At 41.3% G+C, this 19,520-nt stretch overlaps 1 protein-coding gene across 6 annotated transcripts in view; it reads left to right on the top strand.

Moving 5' to 3' along the window:
• The window catches only part of AUTS2 (activator of transcription and developmental regulator AUTS2), a 789,175-nt gene that overhangs the window by 191,002 nt on the left and 578,653 nt on the right, over positions 1-19,520 (top strand). The window lies entirely within an intron of this gene.

Raw genomic sequence — 19,520 nt, 5'->3', positions numbered from 1 at the left:
ATCATCTTGTCTCATAAGGCTCTAAGCTTCTTCTAATAAGCTGTAAGCAGTGTATGGACTTACTGCAGTCATTTAGTTAGGACGAAGTTATTGCTTGTTGTCCCTTAGGTGATCCATATGTGCCCTGCCACCTGATATTTAGTAGTCCCTGTAATTGTTAGCCTCAGCAGCTAATATTCTGTTGACACTTGCTTGGCCTTAGTTTGAGCATCTCATCCTTCATTTTCATCTGTGCAGAAATATTTCCTTTAATTAGAGCAGATTCTCAGCTAGTGTAAATTAGAATAACTGCATTTGTGTGTCTCCAGGTTGAATGTCTGTCCCACTGACCATTTACTTTCTTTTTCTTTCTTTATCTTGCATTGTGGGGAAAGGCTTTGAAACCATTTGTTTGAGGTGCAGCCAGATTCTGTACAAGCAGAGTCTTCTGATTCCTTCTTGTTCCAATTTCTTGTTTGGAAAGACCATTCATGGTCTTTTTTTTTTCCCTCTCCAGTCGACTAAGTTTTATCTTCGACATCTCCTACCCTAGGACAACCAGCTTTCTAACTTCTGTCATTCAGCCACATTTTCACTGGGACTTTCTGTGAATTTTTGGCAATGAAAATAGGACAGCAGAGTTGTGTACTAACCAGTGTATTCTTTGTTCTTAACCTCTTGGAGTGTGCATTAGGAAACAGAGCCCACAGAAATTGCCTGGAAAACTTCCTCCAGTTTCTGTGACTGCTGAGCAGGGTACACATGTGAAAAGTACTGCTCAGTTAGAAGGCTAAAAGTAACAGAAAGGAACAGTTGACTGGCTTATCACCCCAAAGTTTTAAGAAATTAAGTTACTAACAACATAGATTCAGCATCTCAGTCCTTGTAAAAAGTTAAAAAAATCAAAGAAAAATAGCCCTAAATAAAGCTTGTACCCTATGATGAACATATGAGCCCGTTCAACTCAAACTAAATTAAGTCAGAAAGCAAAATCTATTCTCTTTTCTTTGTAAAACTTAAAGGAATCTGATTATAAAAACTTAAGCTTGGACAAGTCAACAGGAGTAGAAGACTTGTAGGAGTGACCCACTACTTATATGTCAGTTCATTAATTGGATTTTCAGTTGCTGATCTCCTTTCACATCACGATCATCTTTACATCTGTATAAAAAAGAGCCATTCAAGCTACCTGTGCTACTGAAGTAGGAGCAGCCGTTATGTGAGACAGTGACAGATGCTTAATCACACGACAGTCTTCAGTGAAAGGCATTCATCTATTTGCTAAATAGATGTAGTTTCAATGACACTTGAGCACTCCAGTTTCTAGGGAATTTCTTTGTCATTACTCATGAATTTATTATCCTGACCATTAAATTAATAAACCACAGAGAACACAGCAACAGCTTTTTGAGGGAAGTGATTTTTTTGGTGCCACAGAAACCCCTCCAGCTCCGTGTCCCGAGTTGTCATCTGCCTATTGCCCTGAATCTCTGTGCCTAATGACCAGAGGAGGGTGGGAAGAAGCAAATCCAGCATCTCTTAACTGTGGGACAGGACAGGAGGAGCACATTTGACAGGGATGAGCCTCCCATTGGAAAGGAACTTGCTTTCATGCAGCTTGCCCAGCTGTAGTTTAGTGCTGTCTGTAGCAGGCTGCTTCTGTCCAGGGCAGAAATATGAACCGCTTCAGCCCATCACACTGACTCAAGCTGCCTCTGGGTCACTGATACGCTTTGGTATCAGCACCAGTGTGCTGCTTGTTCACATAAGCAGCACTGTCGTAATGGCCTTTGTTTCAGAGATCAGCAGTTGCAGGGAAACAACTGCCTGGAAAATCACATTTTTAAATTTGACGCAATGTTTGCGTAATACTTGAATGTTATTCAGGTAATAACCTGCTTGGCTTCAGCCTACCTTTTAGGTAGTACATTGAGATATGCAATGGCATTCATGTGGGCTTTGCTTCCCTTTTTCCATAGGTAAGCATCAAGAAGTCAGAAATCCTTCGTTTTACGGGCAGTGTGTCTCCCTGCCGCTGGGCAGCCTGGCTCGCGGGTCTGCAGGCAGGCAGCAGCAGGGAGAGCCAGACAGCCAGGCCAGCAGCCTGCTCGAATGGAGATAAATTGGGGTCCTGCAGGAGAGTGTCAAGACAGAAGGATGTTGTCAGAGCTGGATGTTTAATGTCACGTGCAGCTGCTAACCTGGTCCTTGCCCTCCTGACAAAACAGCTGCCATTTTGGGTTAGCGTCAGAGTTGTGGAGCCGAGTGATTGTCAGCACTCATGTATTACTAATGCCATCTGTGTCATCTGCAGAGCATCCCATAAAGCATATAGAGAAAGCGATAAACATGGGCTTTCTCCTAATGCTGAAGTACCATGGTGAATCTTTGCTTCCCTTGCTCACACACGGTCTCAGAGCTCACATAATGCCGAGTGCTTTACTACTCTGCTCAGGCGTTCAGTGACTTAATTGTGTGATGGTATTGATGTAAAATTTAACAGCCACTGTGTGTATTGACTATAGCTTCATTGGTTGCTGCTAGAACATGCTGTGCTATTGCCCTGCTATTCATTTAGCTGTTTTGGTCCATTTATTAGATATTACAGAGATTTTCCTTTTCTGGACAGAACTGGTAGTGATTTCAGCAGCAGAAAGCTATTGGGAATGACTCTAATCTAGTTTCTGAGGATTTGTTTATTGGGGCAGCACATGCTGGGCTAATTTCAGGGTACATGTTCCATGGTATCTTTTCTATCCACAAGTGAAGTTTTAATGAGTAGATATAGTACTCAGACAGCAGTGCTCTTTTTTTTTTTTCTCCCTTTTATTCCCTCCCCCCCCCCCCCCCCCCCCCAAAAGCAGCAAAAGCAAAATTGGCTCAGTCAGTATTTATTGGCAAATTAGTGTTCCTAAAGACTTCCTTTTGCTTGTTCTTTTCTAGAGCTCAGAGAAATAAGATTTCACGTAATGCATCTGGGATTGGATTACTGGATTGAATTTTGCAAAGTACACCAGGGATAGCTGAGCCTGTTTAGAAAGTAGCTAAGCCCCTCTAAGTCAGTAAAAATTCAATTCATGATAGTCGATGAGGGATTTTTTTGGTGCTTTTTGTTTTGGGTGGTTTATGTGCTGTTGGATGGTCATGTTTCCTTTGAGGTGTTTTATCAAGGTTTATTAAGCTTTTGGTGGAGGGGATGGCGGGATACAGCCTTTCTTCAAAAAATAGGATGGAAAAAAGCATCCTGGAAGCTGATGTCCCTCGGCCTGCTTGCTCGTTGAACACAAACATTAATTCTTAAAGAAGCTTTTCAGCTGAGTTTATACGTTGTGACCATTTTGGAAAGCCCCAGAAACACAAAGAGGTTCAAAATTTATCAAAGTTGAGGTTGTCATTGGTTATTACTTTGCATCTGGTCTTTTGTGAACTCACAAGCTCCTGCTCTTCCCCTCCCTCCCTCCCCCTTCTCTCCTGCTGTGAGTTGAGGTTTTGGTCCTCAAAACCATGCCAACCACGTTATTATAGTGCAGATGGCAATAATCTCTGTGTGTGATTCTGATAACAGATCTCAGGATGCAGCAGGGTTTGGGAAATTCCAGCTCTGTTTCAGGGATGGATCTCATCCCAGAAGAATAGCGTTTGACTTTAGATTTTGTTTCTCTCTGTAAAATTGGTCTGAATTTTTCTTCTAGACTTCCTTTTCAGTTTCTTAGGCCAGTGGTACTGTGTTGTTGGTGCTCCTGTTTATTTTATGCTTGGAACTGAATTTTTTTGGAAGAGAGCATCAGAGAAGTTTGCACAGTGCTATGCCAGCCTAAGGAGAGGTCTGAGTGTATGAACCCAGGGAGGTAGCTGGGCTAAGCTAGAGGGAAAGGAGAAGCGGTAAGGCTGACAGATTTCTCAGGGTGTGGCATAAGTAAGGTTATCAAGAACGCAAGAAAGGAGGAATAAAATAATTCTGAATGAGGTAAAGATTGCCATAGGAGGAAACATAAAATATTTTGTTGGAACCCTGTACATTATCTTTTATTGTCCTATGCATCCTATAATATTCCTGAGAAGGAGGCTGCAGAAGTGTGGTATGTGAGAGGACTGTATCCTCCTCGCCCTTAAACAGGAAATGGGCAAAGAAGTAAAATGCTTTTGCTCTTCTCACAGGAAGAAATAATGGTTTTCTAGGTGAGGTTTAATGCTGTCAGCAAATCTTTGCAGCTTATGTTTTTACATTATTGTCATTTTCTTGAGTCAGACATCCCTGCTGCCTGTTAAGTAAACACAGAAAGCATAGATTATCAGTTAAGAGTATTGACAGCATTTCAAGTGCTATCAGAGAACATTTAATTCAGTTTAATTTTGTGATAAATCTCATGTTTAATCCTCTGGTTGCTCTGTAATCATGTCTCTATTGATCTTTTCTGAATGACTGCATGCAGTTTAATAAACTTTGCCATTAACCCAAGCTTTCTAAAGGGGGAGATTGATTCCAGTATCAAGTCCGATAGAACCAATAAGCACCTGAACATCATTAAATCTGTCCATTATAAAACATTTGCATTAAGATCAAAGTCAAAGTGAAGAGGTGAATTTGCAGCCTATTAAAGAAAGAGTTTGCAATCAGAAAGTCTCAGTATGTCAGTCAAAATCAGCAGCAGTTTTCAGCCTGGCTGATTCAAGCTGACACCTCCTTTCATTTCTTGTTTCTCAAATCCGTCTTTCATCCTATTGAGTGTCCTCCTTTCCTCTTTTCCCAGCCATAATTATATCCTTTAATTTATTCCATCTTTTTCACTCTAGGCATTTGTTTAGTCTGGGGTTTTGAGGTCGTTTTTGCCTCATAATAAAACTACAGAGTTTGGGTGTCTCTTCAAAGTGTTCGTTTATATTTTCTGTCCTGAACTTCTTTTCTATGGAGTGCCCTATTTACATGAGGTGTTAAATAGGCTAGGGAATGGGGGACAGGCTATAGAAATGAAAAAAAGGGATGACCTTCTTAAATTCCTTCTTCTAAGGCCTCTTCCCACCATTCCTCACAGGGGCTGTGTCTCGTACTCCCAAATGCCACAGTGCATTTGGCAATTCGGCCTGGATCCATCAGGGTATGTAGGAGCATTGCTTGAAGAGGGACTTAATACCCGCTGAATTGCATTGAAATGAAGCACCTGAATTCCTTGTGACTGAGAGTGCATTGGTGGCCTTGGGAGCATCTGTGCATCTCCATGACGTTGGGCAGGTGAATGGTCCCTCCAAACGCAGTGGGGCTGACTCTGGGGGAGTACAAGGGAAGAGGGGACTGGCACAGGCTGACAGCATACCGTCTCTTGTGCAGTTTTGCTGTTTGGTGGTTTGTCAAAGCAGTGCTGCTCTTCCAGAACAGCTGGTAGGGGATGTTCAAGGGCTGTGGGGAGCTTAGAAGGAAAACTGCCTGCAGTCTTTTCTTCCCTTTCCCCCACTCTTCATTCCCATGCAGGTATCAGAAGTTCTCAACCCGCAGGAGAATGAACAGTCTTTATTGATTTCAAAGGCTGCAACTTGTATGGAGAGAGTTGTCAGTGGGGGGAAGGATAGCAGGAGAATGCTTCTCGTGAAGCAGAGGCACTAGTTCAGGACAGAGGAAGAGGATGCGGAGAGCCAGTGGTGAGGGAAAAGGGAGGAGACTGATCCTTCTGGAGGAGGACAGATGTGGGAGTGTCAGCTCTGCGCAGCTGTGGGAGATTCAATACTTAAGAGCCAAATGGACATCAGCTAGTCATCTCAGCCAGGGAGCTCTGTTTGGGGAGCTTGGTGAGGGTCGAGAACTCTGCTTGGTGAGCCGGGCAGGAGCTCTGTCCTGCGCTGGCTTGAAGAAGTGCCAGCTCTGTCCTGCGCCGGCCCAGCGAAGCAGCAAGGCTTGGAGGAGAAGCAGGCTATGGAAGAAAGATAAGTCAGCTTGGAAAAAAGTATGGAATTGTTTCTGGGAGAGAGTATTGATGACTGTCTAGTTTCTGATAAGCTTAAGAGCTAAGGTAGCGAGAGCATAGCGAGAGCATAAGTATGTACCATTGTAATAATAAAGGATTTTCCTTCTGCACTTCAATGGAGAGTTCATGCCTCAGTTGCCACAGACAGACCTCGAGAGTTGCCTGGAATTAGGATGAAGAACAGGGAAGGGGAAATGCTGTGACCTCTCTGTGTTAGCAAGGGGAACAGCGCATGCAGGGAACCTGTGTGAGAGGGAAGAACAAATCCATATACATGCAGCTGAGCGAAAGCAGTGAGACTGTCCTGAATGAAGGGCAGAGAAAGGGAGATGTAGATGCTCTCCTCTTCCAGGAGGGATGATGGAGAAGAGATGGAAGACATGACTTTCCTATCCCACACATCAATTGGAGGAGAACAGGGAGATGCAAGAAGTACCTGCTTGGCAGGTGTCTTGGAGGAAGTCCCTGGGTGTGAAGGCAAGGTGGGGCAAGAGGGAAGAGGGCTGCAGCAGTCCCACAGGACATACCCCAGGAACATGCTGGCTGTGGTGGTTTGGCCTGGTGAAGTTGAAAGGCTGAAGAGGTTTGGGAGATGAGAGACTGTCTTTGCTACTGTTTCCAAAATAAATTAATGAATAGCGCAAGCCCTGAGATGTTTTATGGCGTGTAGCAGTTGGACACGGTTATATTTCTTATCCAGAAGATGGCTGCCTTGATCTAGGTCTGACTGGAGGGAAATGTGCCAACCGCTCCATGAACCCACATCACCTTTGCAGTGTCTTGTTTGTTTTTTCTAAGCGTGTGTGCAGCCCCCTGTGTTCCTGAGGTGCCTGATCCATTTACCTCTTTAAGTATTTAGCATTACGAAGCACAGATGAAATAGGATGTGGTTTTACTTCCATTTTACAGATGAGCACTGCTGCACGGAAGGGCTAAAGGCCCAAATTCCCAGAGCCATTTATTTCCTTTGGAAAACCAGTCAATGGGAATTAAATAGGTTTAGGCCCCTGAATACCTGCTTTGTGGGCTGGGGCTTAGCTTACTGCTGCAGGACACATAGAGAGTCAGTGGAAGATCAGGAATTTCAACATTTGTCTTCAAGTACCCACATTAATAACTTACCATCTCAGTCCAGCCAGCTCTAATCCCGTGCCTGGCAGGGTACAAGTTGTGATAAGATCAGACAGGAGAGATTTGGATACCGGCACCAACAAGCGGCTTAGAAAACAAATCTTTAATAGGAAAGGTTTCTTTTCAAGTGCAGACTGATTCCTGCATACAGTTCTAATTCTCTTCAACATATTCTGTAGCTCTCGAGAGATGCATTGCAGAGCTTTATCTGCTTTCTGCTTGAGGCAAGTTTTTACAGAGAGACAGCAGTTCGGATGCTGTCTACAGGAGAAGTGGTTACAAGTTCAGTCGAGACAGCCGGGTATATGATAAAGTGTGGTTTGAATGTAAGTATTGCTCAAGCGGTATGATTCACAGTTTTTGTAACTCCTCACAAGTTTGCTGGAGGCATTAGCAGAAGCTCTTGACTTGAGATGTTCTGTTTTGGAACCGGATCCCCTGACTGTGCATCCCTACCAAGTTAAATTTGTAGCTTCTACGTGGCTATAAACAAGAAATACTACAGAAATCTCTTTTCCAGTCACTGAATAGCCTTGAATATTAGATGACTCTTCAGTTTTAAAAGATCTATCCACAAAGTAGCTTAAAAAAGTTGAATATTTGCAGAAAACATCATATTTTCAGCCATGGCACAACTGTAAAGGAAATTTTCTTTTTCTCTGGTGTATCAGGTAGCTTTACAGTGTGCCCTGTAATAAAACTGAAGGAAGTAGTCATCTCTGTTTTTCCCTTTTTATTTATTCATGCTCTCTTCTGTGCCCATTTAACTGGAGACTCTGTATTCTAAACACAGGATGGAAGGGAAGAAGTGCGTTTCCTCTCTTAGAAACTGCTGAATATACCTGATGTTTTTTTGGGTAATGCCACATAGACTTTGGAGCACCCACTGCCCTAAAGCTGAAACAAATGCTTTGTTGTAAGGATGCAATGCATTAGCAGAAGCGGAGAAATGAAGACGGAAAAAACGTGTGGCAGTTATCCAGTGGGTCTGATTCTCTGCATTTGGTACGGTGGCTTACACCCTTGTAAAATAACAACAAAATAGTTCTGGTATTTATTTCATCTGTGTATATGAATGAGGACTCTTGAGATAGGAGCAAGTTATATCTACTTTGTAAGTGGTGCAAAGGACAAGGCAATGATAAATCTTGTCTGTTATGCTAAGCTCTGCTTCTGAACTGCAGAGAGGGGGATTTGCCAGTGATCAGCACTGTACAAGAATGTAATCCCTCTGGTTTTTTGATCATCAAATTTATCTTCACTGTATCTGTTTCCTAGGGGAAGAATAAGCCAGCAAATGGAAAGGTTACATATTGCTCTATTTCTTAAACTTTTGTTCTTTACTATTTTTTTCAGCCTGAATGTTAGAAGGTTTCTTTCGCAGATGGGAAGTTGAACTGTTGTTTCTTTTTTTTCCACTAATTGTACAAAGGTTCTGATCCTTTTCCTAATGAAGAGTATTACCAAGCTCACCTTCAGTGATGCAGTCCTCTGGTCCTGTCTGAGCTCTCTTTCTCTCTCTCTCTCTCTCCCCTTATTTTCTAATCACTGTTCTTTCATTTAAAAATCTGCCTTCATCAGTCTTTTGTGTGAGGTTGTATGCCACATGCCAAGAACAGTGGTAGAGTTAAGTGGTTGCCAGAGAAGGAGAAAGAAAATCAAGAGGAATATGAGAGAGTAGGAGCTTAGAAGACAGAAAGGCAAGTGTGTTAAGTAGTTTGACTTTTTGACCCACGAGATGGAAAAGAGTTGTTTCAAAATAGATTCGTATTTTGAAAAGCTCAATAATTATAACCCATTATTATGTGGAGGCTTTTGGTTTGGTTAAAAAGTCTGCAGGTTGGAGCGTTTGCCGTCTGGCATAATCCATGAGTAGCTCTTCTAACTCTCTCCTTTTCCTTGGTTATTTTTGTACTGTCTGTCCAAAGAGCTAGGTTTGTCCAGCTCTCTTTCATGTGCAGAAGGATGCCTCCAGTTTTCCTGTGTGCTTGTAAGACTTCATTTGTGATACAGAAATAAATGATGTGGATGTTTCCATCTCTCCCAATTCTCTCCCTATGTAGCGCAGTTTCCTAGTTGTTTTTACCGATGTTGTCTCAAGGTGGTTTCTTTGTCTTGACTCCTGGAGAGCAGATTTTCTGGTTTAGTCTTGAGGCTAATACAGCAGCAAAGCTAACCTCTTCTATGGTGTCCCGACTCAGTTCCCTTCTGTGGCCACGATATTTTAGGGAGCGTTGTGAGACCTTCAGAATACATTGGACTTCACTGGTGCTGTACCATCTTTCTGCAAGACGAGGATTACAGAGGTGCTTCTGATTTGCTTTACAAACCATAATACATTTTTTATGAATGCTGAGAGCTGTGCTAATGAATGGTGCCAGTGCAAGAGCCTGGAGGCTGAAGTAATCTGTTTAGGCCCAGTGCAGGAATAGCAGGGATAGGAGCTGTCTAAGCCCACATCCATTTATTCTAACCCTACCACTAAGGGGGGATACCCTTTAAATGTAAGATTTATTGGCCCACTAACTCCTTGGCCTCAGTCCGTGGCCTGCCGACGAAAGTGCCATTTGAATTATTCAGCGAACACCACTCTGGAGAGTGGAGCAGCCCCCAGTCAGCTTCGTGCCAAAGGTTCCACTGGAGAAGTGTGATTTCATTGCAAAAGTCTCCTGGTAAAGTTGGCAGGATGCTGGACAAAAATAAAGGACTGATGCTTTTGGACACAAAATAAACAAGGTTAAAAGGGGATGTATTCTTTACTTAAAGCTAAGAAAGAAATGTAATTTGGTCCCAAGATGGCATGTGTATTTTGGTCAGTATATGCAGATCTTGTATACCTATGGATACCAACATACAGATTATTTCTTTTTGGAGAAAGTTTGAAATTTTAAAAATTATTTCCATTCCAAATCAGAACAGAAAGTGCAAATAAAAAAAAAAACCCACTATGTGAAGGAAAAAAAATTCCAGAAGTTCCAGTGGAGAACTAAAGAGCTGCTCAATTGTTTAGACAAACTGAAATTACTTGTGTTTCATAGTACTCAGTGGGGTACTTGATAACTGTTCAGTTGGATTCTCTCCACTATGAAAATCCCATTTTCCAAGGTGAAAAACTTTGGCCCTGCTGTGACATGAAGCTGACCCTTGAACTCAGATGCAGGCATCTGTGTAAACTGTAGACAGTCCTAGCCCGTGCCCACGGACGAATGCGTTTGTGCATCAGATCAAGGTGTTGCTGTGCGTGGCTTGACTATATAGAATAACAGTGCTGTATACAGATTTGGGATGACTGCTGGAAATGTGCAACTAGTGTGTTGTGGCAAGTGGAACAAAACAAATTCACCTTTGTTTTGGGAGCTGGCTTAATGCTTTTCTCTCTCTGCCTAATCTATAACTATAACTGAGCAGTGCGAGAGCAATGAAGTCCTCTTTGTTGGCCTGACGATTTAAAGCGTGCATCCCTAGGGACTCTTTTTTTTTTTTTTTTTCCTCCACACCCGTTTTCTATTTTTTTTGATTCCTCAAAGAAAATAAACACTTTGTGAGAATGTGGCTGTGCAGTTCACAGGGTATATCAAGCACATTTATTTAAGGCCCAGCACTGTGAAATAAACCCCGGGCCAGTGGGAATAGAGTTCCCTTGGCTGCGAGGGCTGCACACTGTGTGAGCAGTCTCCGTGATGTAAGTTATGTCAAGCATGTCTGGAATGGAGCGTTTTGTTACTGGTAACACGCCTGTTGCATTAGAAGCACTCAGAGTTGTGTCCTGAATTCTGCCAGAGCTCATGCTCGCAGAGTGGTGGTGGGCCTAAAGGGCAGCCAGCCCTGTTTGCTGTGAGATCTGCCCTGGGCGCTTTACCAAGTAAAAAAAGGTTGTAGGTGTATGAAAGACAAGAACTTATCGAAGATGATTTGAAAAGTTTCAAAGACTGTACATGGAGGAGTTGGAGAGAACATGGCTGAGATGATGCCAGCAGAGGATGCAGATTCCCTGCTGGGAGAGGCCAGTTCTTGCTGGTATTTCAGACAGCGTATACTCAAAAAAGGCAGAGTCACAGGTGTAATGAAGACGATTCAGTCAAATCTGCAAGAAAGAGGTAACCTTGGACTTCGCTAGCATCTTGTGTAAGACCTAGAAAAATCTCTAGAAAAAACATGACAGGATTTCGAGGCTGGCAGAAGCTGGGTGGAGTGGGAGCTTCAGGATCTTTCTCTTTTGGCAGGAGTATGCAGGTTTCTGGCTAAATCAGTCTGAGCAGAATCAGCTGTGTGTACTTTGCCTTCCACAAAACCGGGCAGCTTCAAGAAAAACAGTTCAGTGGCTCTGTAATCTAAGCTGGCATTGCTCAGCGCTTTCTCAAGGCTAGATCCAAGAGTAGGTTTTTTTCCTAACTCTGGTTGCATTGATTCCAGTAATTTGGATGACTGTTCTCCACAACTGTAGCGTGGTATGGTACAGTATTTTGACTGACAAAATTGAGAAAGGAGAGGGAGGATAAGGCTGAGAATACCATGTCGTGTTTGAAAAAGATGAAATGAATGGCAATCGGTTGCTCTGATTTTCATCTTCAGGTATGACATCAGTTTTTGCCAGCTTTGATTTCATAGGGCCTCTTTGGCTCAACAGCTGGCATTGTAATCTTAGATTTCAGCTAAACATCTATTTTGTGTAGCATCTGTAGGCTTAGTGAATACTATGAAAAATGTATGACTGTCCATTTTCCTTTTCAGCTAAGTTGCTACAGCTGTTTTGTAGAACTGCTTGCCTTTGAAATCTTGAGTAATTACATTCTGCTTCTGTCAAAGTTGGTGTGTAGGACTTGTAAGTTTTGTTAAAGTTTTAATCTTTTGTACTCAAATGCTTGAATAAAATTTCTTTTACACATGCTTTTTATCATGTCAGGGTAAAAATTTGAGTGTATGCTCATATTCAGCAGTCTCAAAACAGATAAGTACAAGTTAAAGGATTTTGCTAAAATCCCATTGAATGCAGCGAGACTTAGATACACATGTATGTGTAATTAAATGGGAAAAAGTTATTCAGGTAAGGCACAGAAACAGTATTATGTAGTCTGTGTGACTAATCACAAAGGAACAATGCAGATCTCGTTTGAAGTATCAAGTGCCATAAATTGCTGAGAAATAGATGTCTGCATCCAAACACACAGTATGCTGAAGAAAGGCATGGTCTGTTGTTGGAACTTATGAACAGGGAAGGACGTTTATTTTGCTGAGTAAAGTATTTCTTTTAGATTACTTCCTTAGGTCTAGCATGTTAGTACAAGTCGCAGTTGTGCTAAAGAGTGTCTGCTGTCCCACTATGACAACAAACAGTGTAAAATTTTAGTAGAAAAGAGTTAACAGCCATATATTCTTTAAATAATGCCAGGTAGAACACAATTTAAAGTGTATAACCATTGAGGAGTGGTATGTGTACAGGATTCCGTGTTTCCATTTGCCTGGTGTGTGTATGTAGCAGGCAAGTATGTATTTAAGTTTTCCCAAGGTGGTGGTGGTGTTTTTTTTATTTGGCCCTTGTGTTTTTATGAATTGTGATGCCACTGTTAATAATGTAATGGCCTACTTTATTTCTTGAAGATCCTGAAGTAATTTACTCAAACAGGTTTGACTTACTCTGTAGGCTCTTCTCTTGTTGAGCCCCTTTCCCACCTGTTACTGAAGCTGGAAGGGGCACAGTGAGGGAGATGGCAGGAGGGTTTCCTCTTGCTGGTTGAGTTGAATGTCATTAGAATCCAGTTTTCCTCTGCCTCCATCCCGTATTTAGTATGTGGCATTGCACTACATATTTTAGAAACAGTTGTTATCTGTGTCCTTTTAATACGTGATGCTTACTAAAGCCTGATTTGCAAGAGTGCTTAGCGTTCCCAGTAGCTGCTGAAATCAGTGAAGGCTGTGCTTCATTAGATAAAGTGCTCTGTAGAGCTAAGTTCTCTGAAAAATCAAATCTTAGGTGCTTCCTAATAGGTTCTTAAAATTACGAGACGTGTTTGACCTGAAGATGTCAGGACTGTTGTTGCCACCTATAAAATGGGAATAGTGAAATTCCTTCATCGGGCTAAATAGCTGTAAAATAGGTCACTGATATTTGTTGAGCGTCTGATACTATAGTGAGAAGCTATATAGAAAAGCCCTTGAGGAAATTAATGATTGCACATTTGGAGGAGGGTGTGAATGGAGTGTAAGTAAACAAGTTTTAGGTCCACATGTTGGACAAAGAGGAGAAAACAAAATCCTGAGGGGCTGCTCATTAGCTGAATACCTTCCATTCTGCAGAGGGAAATAAGAGCACGCGATCATGTAATTAAAGATTGTATCATGATGCATATGCACAAGAGGGCTGAATTAAGGTGGTGGTTGCAGCCTTAATCCTGGCCTTTCATAACTTCCAAGTCCTTGACTTGGTAACCTCAATAATGTTGCTTTAATGTAGTTTTTTTGTGTGTAATTTAAATTAGCAGCACCTGAAAAGAAGCCTTCTGTTTATCAATGATATTGTTAACAAATGATTTTGGGATGAAAAATCAAAGCAATCTCTTCGCTGCAGAAGCACTTTTATAAAACATATCTCAAGCAGACAGCAACTTGCTTTCCTATTGTTTTGCCTTCATCTGTAATCACCACATAGCGTCCTGCAGCCTGGTACAGCATTTCATCTTCAGTCTGTTGCACAACCTTTTTTGCACAACATTGAACCAACCACTTTGTTTTCAGGTTCCAGAAAGATGCAGGAGGCAATGCATTGTAATGTTACAAAACCAAACCAAACGAGATTAAACCTTTCTGCAGAGGTCTCACAACTTGAAGAAATTGCTGGGATTAGTGGATGGGCTACTGTACCCACTACAGTTGACATCATGGCTTTCTTCACCAGCCCCTTGTGTCCTAAAATACCGTAATTTCTACACTTTGAGAACTCTTTTCTCTTTTGCATTGCACTTTACACCTGCCTGTCTTTCTCCCTGGTGGTGTTTTAATAGTGTTTGCAATTTTTTCCCCTAGATAAATGCCTGTGAGGAACTAATTGTGCATTCAGAAGAATACATAGTGTGTTTAACTACCTGATCTGGAGGGAAATGAATGACTATTATAAACATCTCATTTTATTTTCTGATTTTGAAAGATTGCAGGGACTAGTCAGTGTACCGTTTTCAGACCCTTGCATCTTGTTGTTACTGCCAGAACTAAAATAATGAATTATGAAACGTGCGAGAGATATATTGAAGTCTTAGGGCATTTTCATCCATCAGCTATAAAAATTCTTCCCAAATGTAACAGAAGATACAGTATGAGTCGAGGAAGGCTGTCAAGATGCGATGGCAAATTTGGTACCCTCAGACTGGCACTGTTTCCTGATTCTGAGGGGGTTTTGGTTCAGTTTGTGCAGCTGTTTGTGCGTGTTGCTGTACTGGATTCCCAGCTAACGATACCCACTGTGAGATGCCAACAAAGCTGCGGTATTTCTCTCAGCTGTATTCTCTAGTCATCTTAATTTCTTGCAAGCTAAACTTTTGCAACAAATTTTCTCAGCGAAAATGGAGTTGGTGGTTTTGTCAGTGTTTCTGTTTGTGCGTTTTTTCATAGGATGCCTTTTGGCTGCATCTTGCTTCTCCTCACGTAACACCCCTGGCAAACAAAGCCCTTCTGCAGCTGACAGCCAGGGCCGAGGTGTTGAGTCTGTCTTACAGTTGTGTCCGTAACTTGGGAAGAATTTCAAATCAGCTTTTGTAGCTAGTGAAAATGTATTTTTTCTTTTTTCCTTCCCTTAATTGGCTTCTTCCTTCTGCAGTAGTGTTCCTGATCAAATGTAAATTGCTTGTACCTTGAAAATAGACAAAAGGCTCCAGAAGTACCTTTCTTACATTTCTATTTGACAAGGATGCTTGGATGTCTGAATAGTGGACAGGGGCAAAGTGGTAGATTCGAACTTGCTTTTCTAACTATTTGTGTTTTAAGTGGAGCACTACATTGGCATTTCATGACTGTTTAATAATTATGTGGTTTTAATAGTGCCTTATTCCTTTGTACTTAATTTTATTGTTGGAGTAAAGGATAAACTGTTGGGCTCTAATATAAAGCCGTTGTGAACTTTAGAAAGAACCTGACAAGCAAATAATTCAACTATAGTTGTAGACTGATACAGTTGTTATTTGGTTTTACTAGCCCTGCACTGTAACCAACTTTTGGTTTTAATAATCAATTTGTAAAAGTTGTACTTTGCTGGGGTCATGTGCAGTGGGAATTCAGAAAGTAACTTCTTACAACACTGGAATCACAATGATAATCTACAAGGATGATTTGGAAAGATCAAGACTTGAAATCCCTGAGCAGCACCTGAAATTTTCATCCAGTTAAGTGCCTGCAGTGCACTTGCTACATGGTGCCTTTGCAGTGTTTCTTTTCATCAAGTGTTCCCATAGAACAATCCTGTAATAAGGGGTGGAACAGAATTCCTGTTGCTTACCTGCAGTTTTGAAGTTGTTGTCAGAGAGAGGGTGGCTGGAGGGCATGGACAGGAGGGAAGGGCAGCAGCGATGGACTGGCGCTCGGGTGAGATTCATGGGGGTGAAGTGTGTACCCCGCCAAGCAGTGTGAAGCACTGCTCAGCTGCCACTGAGGATCTGATTTATAATTAATAAGCTGTCATTTACAAAGCAAGAAGATGGACTCTCCTGAAATAAATCAGGCATAGCTCTCTGAAAGCTTAACACTTGATGAGAATGCAGTGTGTCCTTCAAGCCTCCTACCTCGAGAAATTATCTGATGTACCCATGGAAGCTGCTTCTCCTCCCTTCACCAAATGCAGGATTTTGATTGAAATTGTTAATATTAATTGGAGCTGAGATGATTGCAGTGCCACCCCATCAGGCTTCGGCAGCCCTCCTGCTCACTGACGTCGCGGCAGGAGCCTGTTCAGCATGGGCGGCTCTTCTCTGCTGTGGCACGTATAGTGGTATCAGGTTGATTAATGTGCCCAATAGAAATAAAACAAATGGAAATTTTTTTAGATTATACAGTACACTCATAAATATTAATGCACTTTTGTATTGAATTGCATGTAATTACATATTTATACATTTAAGTCACCTTCCTGATACACTTAAGGCACTTTACTGATGAAAGATATCTCTGAATAAGATGGTTTTAAACCATGCCTAATATGTTTGTAGGATTTATTTAATAATGTGTGGGCTTGTATGCTGGCAGGAGAGGAGAAAAACCTCCATTAAAGTCTGAATGTGTTGTTCGCAGGGTCTGCTACTTAGTTTGAATCAACTCCATGGGTAGCTGCTGAAAAAATACGTCTCGACATGAAATATTACTACATCTCCTTATCTATGTAGATAAGGTCTGTGCAGTCCTGTCACCTTAGAGTAATTACAGCTTATTACTCTAATCATGATGATGCCTGAAGTCTGTAATTAAGATTGTGCTGGCTAATGTACTAGCACGCGGCATGGTACAGCTATTGTCCTATCTAAACAACAGAAAGATAAAAATTGGATGAGGGAGAAAGGGCGGAAAGTGGGGAAGTGATTTATGTGGGGCCACGGTTCCCAGCCAAGTGCTGCCTCCGCCGAACCCGATGGCTTCCAAGAGGGCAGAATCCGTGCACGTCGTCTGCAGCCTCGCGTGTGCTGCTGCACCGCCCGTGTGTCCGAAACAATCCCGGGCAGTTTGCACCCTCAAACGTGAGGATTGACACCCTGTGTCATATCTATTGAAACTAGTTTCAATGCATCGTATTCACCCATGGCTCAACTTGTAATCTTTTAACACGTCCTGTTGCAGTCCAGTCTGCAGATGAGGAATTTAATACATATTTCTATATACATATATATTTTAAGGCCAAATTGCTTATCTGTTGAAAGCAATGAGAGGTTCTCCCATACAATTCAATAATACAGGGTTTTGACCCACAGCACTCTGTAATTTTCTCTGCAGCGATGTCAGCTGGTGAAAAGCAGGCGGCTGTTCTGGAGGAATGTGGTTGTCTAAACACCAATCTTTATGTCTAAATTTCATAGTAAGCCCACCCACCCGACTGGATTTAAGGCCTGATTTTACAATTTGCAGAATGGCAAGCTATGTACATACGGAGCTCCCTTTCCTCTCTTTGGTTGTGAGCAGAAGAGGCACCTTATTTTTGGAGACTTCTGCAAATTGTTCCTTCTGTCTTGGAAGGTACATTTTCATAGAGTTTGCAGAAGGTTTTGTGAATTTGGTGTCACTCATCTTTGCCGTAGGTATGTATGCAGATTCTTTCATCCCAATTCTGACATGAGCTAAACTTTATTTCTTTAGGTGTATCTGACAGTTCATGAAACTTTATGCAATTGGCTAGAACATGGGCTTCTTATGGAGGAGATTATGCCAGATATGCCCATAGTGATCTGCAAAATGTGACCCATTTTACACCATCTTTAAAGCTAATGGGAACTAGTAATTTCTTGATGGCAGTGCTAGCCCCATTAGACATTTTATAAGCTTCTGGAAGCTTGCCACTGTTTCATTTAGATCACTCATAGCTGGGGGAAAAAAAAAAAATCCCATGAAAGCTATTTAGTCATTAGGAGATTTTTTTTTTTTCCCAGAAAGTTAGTCCCTTTCGTCGCTCCTTCAACCTTTCGTATTGAGAGTGAATCCTCCATTTCTATCTATAAATACTAGCTCTGTGTTTTAACAGGCATCCTGTGCTGGTATAATATACTACTCATAAAGTATTAGATTTTTTTATACTGATCTGAAAAAAATAAAGATTTATGTTTAGCATTAGCAGCATGGTGATGGTTATCTTAAAGCATGAATCTGTCCTATGATAAAATATCTCATTGTTTCAATAGACTGCATTGAACAAGTTGTAATTCTGGTGGTAATTTTTTCCTGTGTTGAAGTTGCCCTGGGTGAATTGCAGTATTAGTTTTTCCAGTTTATTTCACAGAGTGTAGCAGAATTAGGGCCAAGCGCGGGAACGGCTGTCTGAGGCACTCTGCGTTTGTTATCCAGGAGGTCAACATGTATTTAGTTGCTGTAGTTGCTCTTTTTATGAAGCTATTGATGGTGAGCATTGGTGAAATCATTACTGCAGTATGTGACACCTGAGAATTTGCCTTCTTGCATTTATGGCATGGATCTAAATCGAAAACCTTCCTGGTGAAGGAGACCGAAGGTGTGCTCAGGAAAGTGTTTCTTCCTGATTTGCATTTCTTTGGGCTTGCTCTGTAGGATCGCTCAGCTTGTGTACAGTGCTTTTCACAAGTAGATCTCAAAACATATTCTGAAGATCAGTGCTACTACTGACTTATTTTTTAGTAGCTGGAAGAACCAGAGAGACATGACATTCTTAAAATACTGATCCTGCTTTATAGCTAAGGATGCTAAAGATTTTTTTCATGAGATTGGATAAGGCTTCTAACTTTTCTGGTATGAATAACATTCTGTGAAGAAAAGCTTTGGATATTTCCCATGGTGTCTTAGGTGAAGAAAAGGTAGAAAAACTGTCTTATAGCTTCTGTTCTGTACTCCTTTAATGCTTGTAAAATTATTCTTTTTACCAAATATCAAATTTGAACCTTGACTGTCTTCGGTTTAATTAATCTTCTCATTGGTTTTAGCTATGAATTTTGTGAAGCTCTTGTGTTTTAGACAGGCATTTAGGGAGCATTCTTTAATTAAAGCCAAACTGACTTTTGCCTTTAGGCATGGTTTTTTTTGCATTAGAAGGTGGCATAATTTGAATTATATTCTCCTGAACCTGAATCTTTATGTGGCACAGGGACCAATACCCCAATTTCTTTCCTGCTGTCGTTATAATATTAAGTGACAATAAACAGCAGCATGAAGACTTACGAGATCACACAGTACTTTAGGGTAGGGCGTAAAGAGCTTCTAGTCAGAGCAGCCAGGCATGTTAGTAGAGTATGCTTAAAGTATTATAGATACATAGATACATATATCTATAATAGATATCTATATATATTTATATATAAATATCTATCTAAGTAATATGCCCCTTATATGGAGACACTGTACTCTTATGTATGGAGTTCTTGGAGTAGATGTGACTTAGCAGATTGTATTTATTAGATGCACAGTATGAATTGTAATTTACACCTTTCCAATAGCTTCTAATTCCTCTCTCCTAATGACCCTTCAGCCTCCTCCTCCTCTGCCTTTAATTCTGTGTTATTGCAAATTTTTTTTTCAAGTAACATTTATTTGAAACAAAAATATGAATTCTCTGAGTTGCAGGTTATTTTAGGTTATAAGACTTGAGTGGTTTTTATAGACAGGTATTGGTTCTGGGGTTTAAAGAAGGGTCAGTAACAGTTTTCAAATACAAGTGGTTTTTTATGTCCCCCCTGCATTTGGAAATCTTTTGCTTAGGTCAGGCTTGAGGGAAACATCCACTGAAGTCAATTGAGATTCATTTGC

The sequence above is a fragment of the Strix aluco genome, chromosome 19 (genome assembly GCF_031877795.1).
Source record: "Strix aluco isolate bStrAlu1 chromosome 19, bStrAlu1.hap1, whole genome shotgun sequence".
Classification (NCBI taxonomy): domain Eukaryota; kingdom Metazoa; phylum Chordata; class Aves; order Strigiformes; family Strigidae; genus Strix; species Strix aluco.
The sequence above is the reverse complement of the archived record's forward strand: the minus strand, read 5'-3'. Positions and strand labels throughout refer to the sequence as shown.